Source organism: Procambarus clarkii, chromosome 88 (genome assembly GCF_040958095.1).
Source record: "Procambarus clarkii isolate CNS0578487 chromosome 88, FALCON_Pclarkii_2.0, whole genome shotgun sequence".
In the NCBI taxonomy this organism is placed as follows: domain Eukaryota; kingdom Metazoa; phylum Arthropoda; class Malacostraca; order Decapoda; family Cambaridae; genus Procambarus; species Procambarus clarkii.
Window position 1 is genome coordinate 17,383,240 of NC_091237.1, and position 13,123 is coordinate 17,396,362.

Genomic DNA, 13,123 nt, shown 5'->3' on the forward strand with positions numbered 1-13,123 from the left:
CTGTTCAGAGATTTCAGTCGATCGATTCGACTGGCACGGCCTTCATAAACTGTGCATTGATAAATGGTATGTGCTTCTTGACAGAATAAACATTTTGGGGCACTTGTAGCTCCTTTTGTCTTATCTGTCTTAGGAGCTTGATTTCCTACAGTTCTGTTAACTGTGGGGGATACAGCATAAGAGCCAACATTATTCTGTTTCCACTTTGCAGAAGAGGAGTTTTGTTGCCTTGATTTTTGACTGCCATTCTGGACATTTTTGCTTTTGTCCGTGGATTCACCTTTGGGGATTTTTTCTTGAGATCTAAGTTTTCCTCGGCTTCGTAATCTTTGTACGTAAGCTCGAAGTCCATCAAAGATTTGGCTTTGTGATAAGATGTTGTTACAAGTATGTAAAACTTGTAGGTAAGTAATTACATGCAAGTAGGTCATACAAGCATGTAACACTTGTACTCCTCCAAGGATTTCCTTAAAGGATGAATTGTATCTGTAATAATGTGTATCTACATTATTCATGATGTGATGAAGCATTTTGCTTTTTCTTTTTTCTCGGCTTTGCCTTTTCTATTAAGTAAGTCTCTTTGAGATGCTTGATTAATTTCAGATTTTCTGAGGCTGCTTTCACTCCAGTGAAAGCATGAAATTAAGTGATCAAGACTTTCTTCTTGGATTAAGATAGTTATCTTAGATGGATGATAATATTTGTATTGACATTGTCAATGTGTTGTTAGCCTTTCAGATTGTGATGTGAGATTAAGATTGGTCTTAATCCCCAATTGTAGACTATTGTAGCCAAGTGATGATGACATTTGTCTATCACCTGATTTAAATGGTCTGTAGGCTGTAGATTCAAGTGATTTTTTTAGACACTTTGTGTCCTTTTCTTTTCTGTTTCAGCTGCAGGTGGAATACTGTTAGTCATTTTGACCTTTTCCGAGTTTCGGAGATTCCGAGATTTTTCTCTTTTTTCTGATAAATATGTATGATGTTAATGTATTTTGATAAATGAGCTTTCCTGTCTACTTAGGTAATGATTCCAAAGATCGTCCTTCATTTCCTCCCTGGAATCTGGTTGTAGCAGGTGTTCAATTATCAAAAGTACTGTAATAATTTAATTTGTGACCCGAATGCACGAATGCACCAAGTTGGTAAATCTTGTAATAATTTTTTTAAAAATAGTAAATGGCACTATTTTTGCAAAGTTATTACAAAATCTGTTACTATAATAATTGTTAGATAAAATACAGTAGAATGTCTACTGGTTTTACCTGTAATATAGGGTATGATATAGTTGATTATAGATAGATTGTAATGAAATGCTCTTACAGTGATGATAACACTTTTTTAAAGAATATTATGTAATGAGCAGCTCTGAAAATCAGTAGATTAGAGATAATGCTAGATAATACACTTAAATATATATGTAATGTTACCACAATGAGGTAGATAATTGATATTTATGATTAAGATGCAGTTGTGTCTGTGACACTGATATAATTAAGTACTGTGGTTTCTTAACACAAAACAATATCAGTTTGTTATGAATGCTTACTAGTTAATGGATATGGTGGCTTAAGCCACTGCAAACTATTTGTTTACTTAGATATATAGCTATGATAAATATTGGCTGATAGCTAGGTTAGGCTAGAATATGTAAGAATTATTCCAATGCAAAATCAAGAAGTTTCTTATGTATTTGGCATTGAAATATTCGGTAAACAAATGATCATAAATATCTAGGTATAAAGGACCATTATTATCTAGGTTCGAAGGACCAATTAATGTGGGAAAAACCTGCTGGGATTGATATAAGAGGAGACTACCAGGGACTTGTACTGAACTAAATTAAAAATTACTGTCTGCAAATTAATTCAATTAAAATCTCTAGCTAGGGTTGTAAATCCTAAATCCTCTTTTCCTAATGACAGACTGTGGGCTGTAAGGGACAGGTGGGGTGAATGACTATGTTGATAGAAGTTCCAATCCACCTGTAGACAGGGATCTCACATCAGCTTGTATTTTATACAAGGATAAGATTTGATAAATTCAGTTATCTGACTGAACACTGGCTCTGTTTAAATCAGGGATTTAAACATACATAGTCTAACCTAGTACCATAACTTAACAGCCAATATGTTCTTATACTATAAACAACAAATTAATTGTAAAAGTATAAATAAATGACCTTAAATGGAGTCTTAATACTATTAACTTAGTACTAGAAATTATATTCAATTAAATGAACTTATATGATAACTTATAAATAACTAAGCAAGCAATTGATAACTTAATTTATATATTCAAATATATATGCAGACATATTCACTTTATACAGTTAGCTTGACTGAATCTCTTCCAAGACTGTGGACACTTGTGAGGTTTTTACTTATTGAGGCTGAATTCTTTTCTGACAGAATGGACACTCATGAGGTTCAGTGCTTGGATAAGATTCACAGCTACACTACAATTTTAATAAACGTACCGATATGTGAGGCTTAGCCTCGCTTTTTAACCAACAGACAGATTTATAGGATATTAAAGCTACACAAGCATACAATTGGCCAATCATATACCAAATAACCTTCAATATACTTCTCTGCCAGTCGGGGTGCCTGTCTGACAAGTTTGCCAGACTGATTAACTCTCTCTTGTTGAGTTTAGGCACGATATTTTGCTACAGCGTTGCTGTATGATGATCTGGTAGCGTTGCTACGTGATTTTTCTTTAACTGCGTTGCAGAAGAATGATATGATAAAGATAAAGAATGAAGATGGAGGAAACCGTGTCACCGTGATCTCCACTATACACTCTTATTTTATGAATGTTCTATGATTTTCCTTGTAGATATTGTCCAGGTACTCCCCCAGTTCTAGAGAGTATTCACTGGCGATAAAAAATATTAGATAAGGTGTCCTTGAGCTGGTAATGTTCGCTAAGGATCAGTCACTTGTTCACTCATTTGTAAACAAACGCGGAGTGCCGCTGGGCTTGTTGGTGGGCGCTTCTCTCCCCCCCATCGCCCTGCCATGCTCTCTGAGCACGGTAGCCTTCAATGAATATTGATTGATTATTTTTTACAGTCTAGACTTATGATTGAAATAAGATGTGATTATAATATAATTAGATATAAGATTTAAAGATTATAAGTAGTATTTGAAAGTACCACTGAATCTTATTAAGGATTCGATTTTTAATCCTACCGGATGTTGAATCAATGTTCCAATAGTTTTTTAATTAAGAAGTCCTTCTAGAAGCTTCTGGATCCTTGAAAGATCATGTACAAAGTCACGTAGGCATCAAAAGGGCCCCTGTTGCGTACGTGTTCATGGTGCCATTGTCATCCAGGATCAAGCTATAAAATGAATTTTTCATGATTCTAATATGATTTTTATACGATTTAGATATGATTTAGATATGATATAGAAATTATACATTTCTTAGATGATTATTAGATATGGTGGGTAAAAATTTCCCACAGACACCACCATATAAGAAAATGTAGATGTTTATCTCTCAGAATGTTTGGTAATATGTTTATTGTTTGTGATGTGTGTCTATGTATGTATTAACACGATGTATTGAACGGGGTGAGAATAGCTTGAGCTACCTCATCCCTATGTGTGTATTTTACCTCAATAAACTTATTTCAATTTCAACCACCATATAAGTCCAGGTTCAACAGTGATATCTTACCTGCAGTTTACCTGGAGCCATTCATAGAAATGCACTAAAAACCTCAGTATAAATTAAATCAGGAAAAAAATGATATGTAAGAAAAGCCACTAAGACCATAGTAGAATTGATTGAAGATGACTTTTCGCGCTTTAAGTCTTTATCAAACAAGACAAAAGGCATTAAGGATGCATAACTAGTAGCTTCTTGAAGACGCGTGCAATCCATCGCCGGTTCCTTCTTTAATATTAAATACTAATTTTTTGTCATTAGAGAATGTAGGAGATAGCAGCAAGAGCAGCAGAAAACCACAATGAAGTTCCCTTTTCCAAGAGGATGTCCAACCACTTGGGCTGGACGGTAGAGCGGCGGTCTCGCTTGATGCAGGTCAGTGTTCAATCTCCAACCGTATACAAGTGGTTGGGCACCATTCCTTTCCCCCGTCCCATCTCAAATCCTTATCCCGATCCCTTCCAAGTGCTATATAGTCATAATGATTCTCCTGATAGTTCCCTTCCCTTTTACAAGAGTAAAGGCAGCAGACAGAACCACCAATACCTATAATATAGCTAACAGAAGGGTTGTATATTCAACACCCCTGTTATATGCAGAACTATCTGCATCACCACCATTGCATGTATAACTTGAAGCGAGGCAAAGTATACATAAGAGAATCATTCTGAAACATAACACCTGGCGCATTGGCGGTTAAAACCTGAGACAATCATTCTGAAACATAACACCTGGCGCATTGGCGGTTAAAACCTGAGACAATCATTCTGAAACATAACACCTGGCGCATTGGCGGTTAAAACCTGAGACAATCATTCTGAAACATAGCACCTGGCGCATTGGCGGTTAAAACCTGAGACAATCATTCTGAAACATAACACCTGGCGCATTGGCGGTTAAAACCTGAGACAATCATTCTGAAACATAGTACCTGGCGCATTGGCGGTTAAAACCTGAGACAATCATTCTGAAACATAGTACCTGGCGCATTGGCGGTTAAAACCTGAGACAATCATTCTGAAACATAACACCTGGCGCATTGGCGGTTAAAACCTGAGACAATCATTCTGAAACATAACACCTGGCGCATTGGCGGTTAAAACCTGAGACAATCATTCTGAAACATAACACCTGGCGCATTGGCGGTTAAAACCTGAGACAATCATTCTGAAACATAGTACCTGGCGCATTGGCGGTTAAAACCTGAGACAATCATTCTGAAACATAACACCTGGCGCATTGGCGGTTAAAACCTGAGACAATCATTCTGAAACATAGTACCTGGCGCATTGGCGGTTAAAACCTGAGACAATCATTCTGAAACATAGTACCTGGCGCATTGGCGGTTAAAACCTGAGACAATCATTCTGAAACATAGCACCTGGCGCATTGGCGGTTAAAACCTGACGCGCGAGCGGCTGAGCTTGGCGCGTGGGCGGCTGAGCCTAGCACGCAATGTAAATATGATCTGAGAGTAATCATGTCGGAAAACCTTACCTTTTAAAGAACACAATAAAGTAGCTGTCGCAACTACAAGAAAAATGACAGGTTGGATAACAAGAACCTTTCAAACAAGAGATCTCATACCAGTGATCATACTTTTCAAAACACTAGTGTTCTCTATGGTAGAATATTGTTGCACACCAACAGCCCCATTCAAAGCTGGAGAAATTGCTGACCTGGATCAGCAATATGTGCAAAGATCTTTTACTGCTAGAATCCAGTCTATAAAACATATAAATTATTGGAACCTATTAAAAATGTTTAAATCTGTATTCTCTAGAGCGCAGGCGATATTTATTATAATTTACACCTGGAAAATATAAGAGGGAATAGTGCCAAATTCACACAGAAATAACATCACTAAAAGGCATGGCAGGATGTGAAAAATAGCTCCATTGAAAAGCAGAGGTGCAAAAGGTACGTTGAGAGAGAGAGAGAGAGAGAGAGAGAGAGAGAGAGAGAGAGAGAGAGAGAGAGAGAAGAGAGAGAGAGAGGGACGGAGAGGAGAGAGGGACGGAGAGGAGAGAGGGACGGAGAGGAGAGAGAGACGGAGAGAAGAGAGGGACAGAGAGGAGAGAGGGACAGAGAGGAGAGAGGGACAGAGAGGAGAGAGAGACAGAAAGGAGAGAGAAAGAGAGAGAGAGAGAGAAAAAGAGAAACAATTAACATGAAATCCCAAAGGCTTTTCAACATTCTCCCTTTACACATGAGGCTGACTGGCTGACCTCTCATGGTTTTCATGAGAGAACTCTCTAAACGCTTATGGATACTTGATTTTCAGGCTGTGCTTCATTCGTCAGGCTGTGAGCAGCTGCGTCCAAAAGCCTGGTTGATTAGGCAACCGTCCAAGAGCCTGGTTGACTAGGCCACCGTCCAAGAGCCTGATTGACTAGGCCATCGACCAAGTGCCTGGTTGACCAGACCACCAACCAGGAGGCCTGGCCAGATACCGGGCCACCGGGAACGTTGACCCCCGAAAGCACCACAAAGTAGCCACAAGATAGGTAACCTGGCACGCGGGCGGCTGAGCCTATCACGCAGGCGGCTGAGCCTGGCACGCGGGCGGCTGAGCCTGGCACGCGGGCGGCTGAGCCTGGCTCGGCTCGGCACGCGGGCGGCTGAGCCTGGCACGCGGGCGGCTGAGCCTGGCACGCGGGCGGCTGAGCCTAGCACACGGGCGGCTGAGCCTGGCTCGCGGGCGGCTGAGCCTGGCACGCGGGCGGTTGAATTAATAATATCTCGACTCACACCAGCAGTAATAACACTAAAACTTAAATGTTTTATTAATTGGACAGGTTAAAGCCATCCAGCCAGACATTATTAGCACACCACTTGCGCAAGCCAACTTCACAAAAACGCAAAGTCAGTAAATGCTGAATTATGCCGATTTATACCAGACAGATCTGCTTGACGCTAAATCCCACAAGTGCTTCACAGTTCAGTCCAGGTGGTGCTGGCGGTGATTATGGTGGTGGTAGTGGTATAGGTGGTGATTATGGTGGTGGTGGTGGCGGCGCAGGTGGTGATTATGCTCGCGGGGTGTCCGGAGACCGGTGCTCGCGAGGTGTCCGGAGACCAAAGCTCGCTGAGTGTCCGGAAACCAGTGCTTGCTCGGTGCTAGAGACAGGCGTCAGAGGTCTCACTGTGCCTGGTCACTCCGACCTGTTTACTATCTGTTTATGTATCCAGGAATCAGTCCCTATCATAAAACAATAACTTCCTTGTTCTTCAATGTTCCTACAGTCTGGCTCACCCCGTTATGGCATTCAATGTTTGCTTGTTCTTCCTATTCATATTTGTTAATTTATTAAGAAGCTCTTCCCTACTACAGACGATGCTGCTGCTGCATAAGCCTGCATGTGACTGATTAAATTAATTAAAACGTGGGTCAAAATAATTTTGTCTATGAGAGCCACCCTGTTGCTGGGTTCAATACTCGACCCCATGACGTTGAGAAGATAGCTGCGGTGGACTTTCGAATGCCTCAAATGAGTCATCAAATGCAAGTACCAAGCACAGTTACTTGGCAAACTCCCTTTCGAATAACTCTTGTTCTACGCTTAAACTGCTTATCACAATTGTGGATGAGTTTGGTTAACGAGTTGAAATGTGTCTTGGTAAATCAAGATTGACCACTCAATTGTTCACGTGGTTAAGCTAACATATCAGCCCTGCTTCTCTACCCTCACAACACCACACTTTGGCTCTCTTTTTGGTGGACGCTAGGACCTGGTGTGGCGGTGGACGCCAGGACCTGGCGTGGTGGTGGACGCCAGGATCTGGTGTGGCGGTGGAAGCCAAGATCAGGCGTAGCGGTGGACGCCAGGACCTGGTGTGGCGTTGGACGCCAGGTCCCGGTGAATAACTAGTAAAAGTAGCACTACACCGAGCGTGGAAGCAGTGACCAGGGAGTGAGTCAACGAGCCACCTAACACACTGGCATCTCTCCTGAAACAGACGAGCACTAGGGTGGCCAAACGTCCCAAGAGCAGGATCTAAAGATTACCTACACGACTAGTGCTTGCACGTGGATCGAACTATGTAAACAATGCCTTCACACAACCTTTTTTTTTTATAAACACACGAAGGAGATTTGGGAGATGTTTATGGGCAGACAAGGAAGAATTTGGAACCTTGGTCACACCTGCGCTCATATCACACACACAATGTGGTACCTGAAGTTTACCTGTAGTCAATTTTCAGAGGTCTCCTACTCCCATGGATGGTCTTGTGAAAATGTGATTTGAAAGGCTGTTGCTTGTCGCAGATTGAAAGTCCATTTTTTCAGGTACTTTAATTTTCAAGATCTACTATAAATTTAATAAAGGGCTTACAGTCCAACCTGTCCTCGCGAATAATACATCGAATCTAGATGTCAAAATCCCCAACGAACAAAATATAATGTACTGTAAGTCACAGTGTCTCACAAACCCCGTTTTTCTATGGGTCCATAGATCACGTTAGGTTCCGGCAATTTAGTACAACATTTTCTGTCCATTGTGACAACTGTGGACGGCCTGTACAGTTACACCACTAATGATCTAGTTATCAACAGTTATAATATTTTAGTGAAGAGGGGCGGCTGGTATCAGCAGTGTATGATGTCCTCATGTGCCTGGTTACGTCGTTAGCTTTAACATAACACACTGCTCATCATACCACTTTATTATTATTATTATTATTATTATTATTATTATTATTATTATTATTCATGCTTGCTCATTCGTTCGTGAAGTCGGAATAATCCGTGCATGCTGCCATATTAAATACATCACCATAGTATCATGCAGTTCTTAGGGGTAAGCCAGTATCTATCACCTGCTCGCACAGACATGCCTGGGAGGTGATCACAAGACCCACATCAACACGCGCTGGGAAATAGTGAGGAGCAACACGAGGTTGAGAATTGAAAAAAAAAGACTTTGTGGACAAAAGTGTTTCGCCTGTAAATAGTTGATCAAGGTCTAACAGGGGTAAATGCTACCCACAAATAAAATCTGCTTTTAGCTTTGTGTTCCTCCAGATGATCCTATGTGATCTGTTTATCCACCAGGAAAGGGAATGAGCGTCGCACTCGTCCCAAAAAGCCCTGGGATAATGGTATAATCTAACTCGGTTGTCCAATAATATAGGGTCCAACAGCTGCACGCGGGCCACCGTCAATACACAGTATCAAGGACATGTCACACAGGCAGGTGTACTGGCCAACACTGACAAGGGAAACGCCCAAGGAGACTTAAGGGGTAGATGAATAACTGCGAAGGCGCACAGGTGATGGTAGGAAAATGGTGGTGGTGGTGGTAGGAGAGGTTGTGGTCGGCATGGTGGTTGGGAGGTGGCCACGTAAGCACACACAATGACAAGGAGTGGCACTGCATCTTACCATAATTGTGGAGGTCGCAGAGACACGCCGCCCGGCCCGCCTCACCTGCAGGAGGAAAATAAATTGTATTACACATACTGGCACGCCCTGCACCCCATACATTACCACGTCCTGCACCCAGCCATCGCTCACACCCAACAATACCGCAACACCCAATTTCGACCTGCATCAGCCGGGCTGTGGTGGGTATGTGGGCCTGCGGGCTGCTCCAAGCAACAGCCTGGTGGACCAAACTCTCACTAGTCGAGCCTGGCCTCAGGCCGGGCTTGGGGAGTAGAACAACTCCCAGAACCCCATCAAGCAGGTATCAAGCAGGTTCCCATCACACACACACACACCGTCACACCGCAAAAGGAGAATCAAACCTGACTAACAAAGGCAAGGCCCTAGACTGGATACCTTTATCTATTGAGAAGGCGATAGAGGAAATGCTGAAGTACTGTTATGGGATCGAACTCGCCTCCCTGGACTACACACAAAGTCTTTGCGAGAGGTAGAGTCACGATGGAACAAGTGGTGTCCCACGAGGATCTGTTGGGTCTAATTTTCTTATCTAGCCATGCCAACAGCGAAATTGTATTATTTCGTAAATTACAACAGGAGACTGAAAAATACTAAAAAGACCTAAACTGGCTGCATGTGCTGTCAGACAAATGGCTCATGAAACATATCTATGCATGTTAACTGGTGAGAATTAATACGAGGAAGGAGGCTACCTTGGCTACCTTGAGGTGTTTCCGGGGCTTAGTGTCCCCGCGGCCCGGTCGTCGACCAGGCCTCCTGGTTGCTGGACTGATCAACCAGGCTGTTAGACGCGGCTGCTCGCAGCCTGACGTATGAGTCACAGCCTGGTTGATCAGGTATCCTGGTTGATCAGGAGGCCAGAAGCGCCGTATAAATTGTGGCAGAGACCATTGAGGGTCTCCTGAAGGGCTAGAACTTGAACTATCAGGGGTGGGGGGGGGGGGAAGCGTCAAGCCATTACGACTATATAGCACTTGGAAGGGATCAGGACAGGGAAAAAGGAATGGTGACCAACAACTTTGGACGGACGGGGATTGAACGCCGACCTGCATGAAGCCAGACCGTCGCTCTACCGTCCAGCTCAAGTGATTGGACCGTCTGAGGCTAGAGACACGTGTGAACGTGGAGGGAAGGCCAAGTCAGACTCAGACATAAACATCACAGGAGAGAACAACCACAGTACACAGGATTTTGATGTGAAAATTACCGAGGGGCAAAGTTAGTGTGTTCTAGGTAGTGAGGATCAGAACATGAGGTCATGGGTCCACAGCCTTGTCAAATAAGTCCCATTTTTTTTGTACATCATATACCTAAATCCCTCAAAAATGTGATATATCAGTACAAATTAAAGCAGTATAATATTGCCGTTTTCTAAGCATCTTGTACGATGACTGGTGGGTTGCTTGGGTTTGGACGGTTCTGCTCGAATAAAATGACTTATAAAAATGACTTATTGGGTGAAGTTGCACCGCATTGATTACTCGACTGTCACGATTTGAGCCCAAGAATCGAACCTCCCAGTCGTATAGCCTGTTAGGGACGCACCCGTAGACAAACACACCCACCACATCACCCATCCCCAACCACTCCCGCCCAGTCACCCATCTTTAATGACGCCCGCCCCGTCACCCGTCACCAAACACCCCGTCACCCGTCTTCACAAGCGCCCTCTCCGTCACGAATCGGACATCGAGCAGCGACCTCAGACTACCATCCAGGAATGCTGGATTCGCCGATGGAACCGCTCCTCAACAACCACCACAATGCAGGTATGCCTACACACCTGCGACTCAGGTGTGTAGACATACAGCAAATTTGGAAACAAAATTGAGAAATGAGGCTTATGAGGACGATGAGATGCTGAATGAGGAGGGAAAATTAGGATGAGAATGAGAGAGGGACTAACGAAGGAGTGTGAATGAGGAGGTGGGCGGGGCCCGGGCCTTGCGTCATCCGTAATGTTCAGTTGGCACCACCACACCCTGAGGGTGCCAACAATGTGCCACACTACACCCACATACCACGCCCATCACTACACCCACACACATACACCACGCCCATCACTACACACCCACACACACACACACCACGCCCATCACTACACACACACACACACACACCACTACACACCCACACACACACACACACACCACGACCACCACTACACACCCACACACACCACGACCACCACTACACACCCACACACACACACACCACGACCACCACTACACACCCACACACACACACACCACGACCACCACTACACACCCACACACACCACGACCACCACTACACACACACACACACACACACACACACACCACGCCCACCACTACACACCCACACACATTTGGCATTCAGAAATTTGTGTAAAGAATCATTCAGAACTTTGTATACCACATATGTCAGGCCAATCCTGGAGTATGCAGCCCCAGCATGGAGTCCATATCTAGTCAAGGATAAGACTAAACTGGAAAAGGTTCAAAGGTTTGCCACCAAACTAGTACCCGAGCTGAGAGGTATGAGCTACGAGGAGAGACTACGGGAATTAAACCTCACTTCGCTGGAAGACAGAAGAGTTAGGGGGGACATGATCACCACATTCAAGATTCTGAAGGGAATTGATAGGGTAGATAAAGACAGGCTATTTAACACAAGGGACACACGCACAAGGGGGCACAGGTGGAAACTGAGCGCCCAAATGAGCCACAGAGATATTAGAAAGAATTTTTTTTAGTGTCAGAGTGATTGACAAATGGAATGCATTAGGAAGTGATGTGGTGGAGGCTGACTCCTTACACAGTTTCAAGTGTAGATATGATAGAGCCCAATAGGCTCAGGAATCTGTACACCTGTTGATTGACGGTTGAGAGGCGGGACCAAAGAGCCAGAGCTCAACCCCCGCAAGCACAACTAGGTGAGTACACACCACGCCCACCACTACACACACCCACACACACACCACGACCACCACTACACACCCACACACACACACACACCCACCACTACACACACACACACACACACCACGACCACCACTACACACCCACACACACACACCACGACCACCACTACACACACACACACACACACCACGACCACCACTACACACCCACACACACACACACACCCACCACTACACACACACACACACACACCACGACCACCACTACACACCCACACACACACACACACCCACCACTACACACACACACACACACACCACGACCACCACTACACACCCACACACACACACACACCCACCACTACACACACACACACACACACCACGACCACCACTACACACCCACACACACACACACACCCACCACTACACACACACACACACACACCACGACCACCACTACACACCCACACACACACACACCCACCACTACACACACACACACACACACCACGACCACCACTACACACCCACACACACACACACACACACCCACCACTACACACACCCACACACACACACCACGACCACCACTACACACCCACACACACACACACACCCACCACTACACACACACACACACACACCACGACCACCACTACACACACACACACCACGCCCACCACTACACACACCCACACACACACACCACGACCACCACTACACACACACACACACACACCACGCCCACCACTACACACCGACACACAAGGACCAAAACATTCATCCTCGTTTTCTTTCATTTACCTCCACATAATAAGATTATCAAAGACACCCTTAAGTTAACATTGCCTGCTGCAACACTATTAAGAACAAGCTATATCCTGGAGCTATATTTATACATAATATACAAGCTATATACCTAATTATATTCAGCAATGTGTTGTGCTTTGTGCTGTAACCTGAAACATTACATAAAACTTTGCATGAAATTTCAACCCTGAATACTTCAGAATAACGGTAGTACAGTATTTCAGTTTACATGTAGTGACACAGAGTTTACAACACTTATCACTGACTTTAATAATAATAATAATAATAATAATAATAATAATAATAATAATA

At 43.8% G+C, this 13,123-nt stretch overlaps 1 protein-coding gene across 11 annotated transcripts in view; it reads right to left on the reverse strand.

Annotated features, from left to right (window-relative positions):
- The window catches only part of LOC123745820 (mitogen-activated protein kinase kinase kinase 7-interacting protein 3 homolog), a 158,363-nt gene that overhangs the window by 64,311 nt on the left and 80,929 nt on the right, over positions 1 to 13,123 (reverse strand). For 10 of the 11 annotated variants that reach the window (XM_069317611.1, XM_069317612.1, XM_069317609.1 and 7 more), the window contains one exon: positions 9,070 to 9,114. The exons of the other annotated variant lie outside the window; for it this stretch is intronic. The gene's annotated coding sequence lies outside the window, so the exon portion shown is untranslated. The remainder of the gene's footprint in view (positions 1 to 9,069; positions 9,115 to 13,123) is intronic. 11 annotated transcript variants of the gene reach the window in all.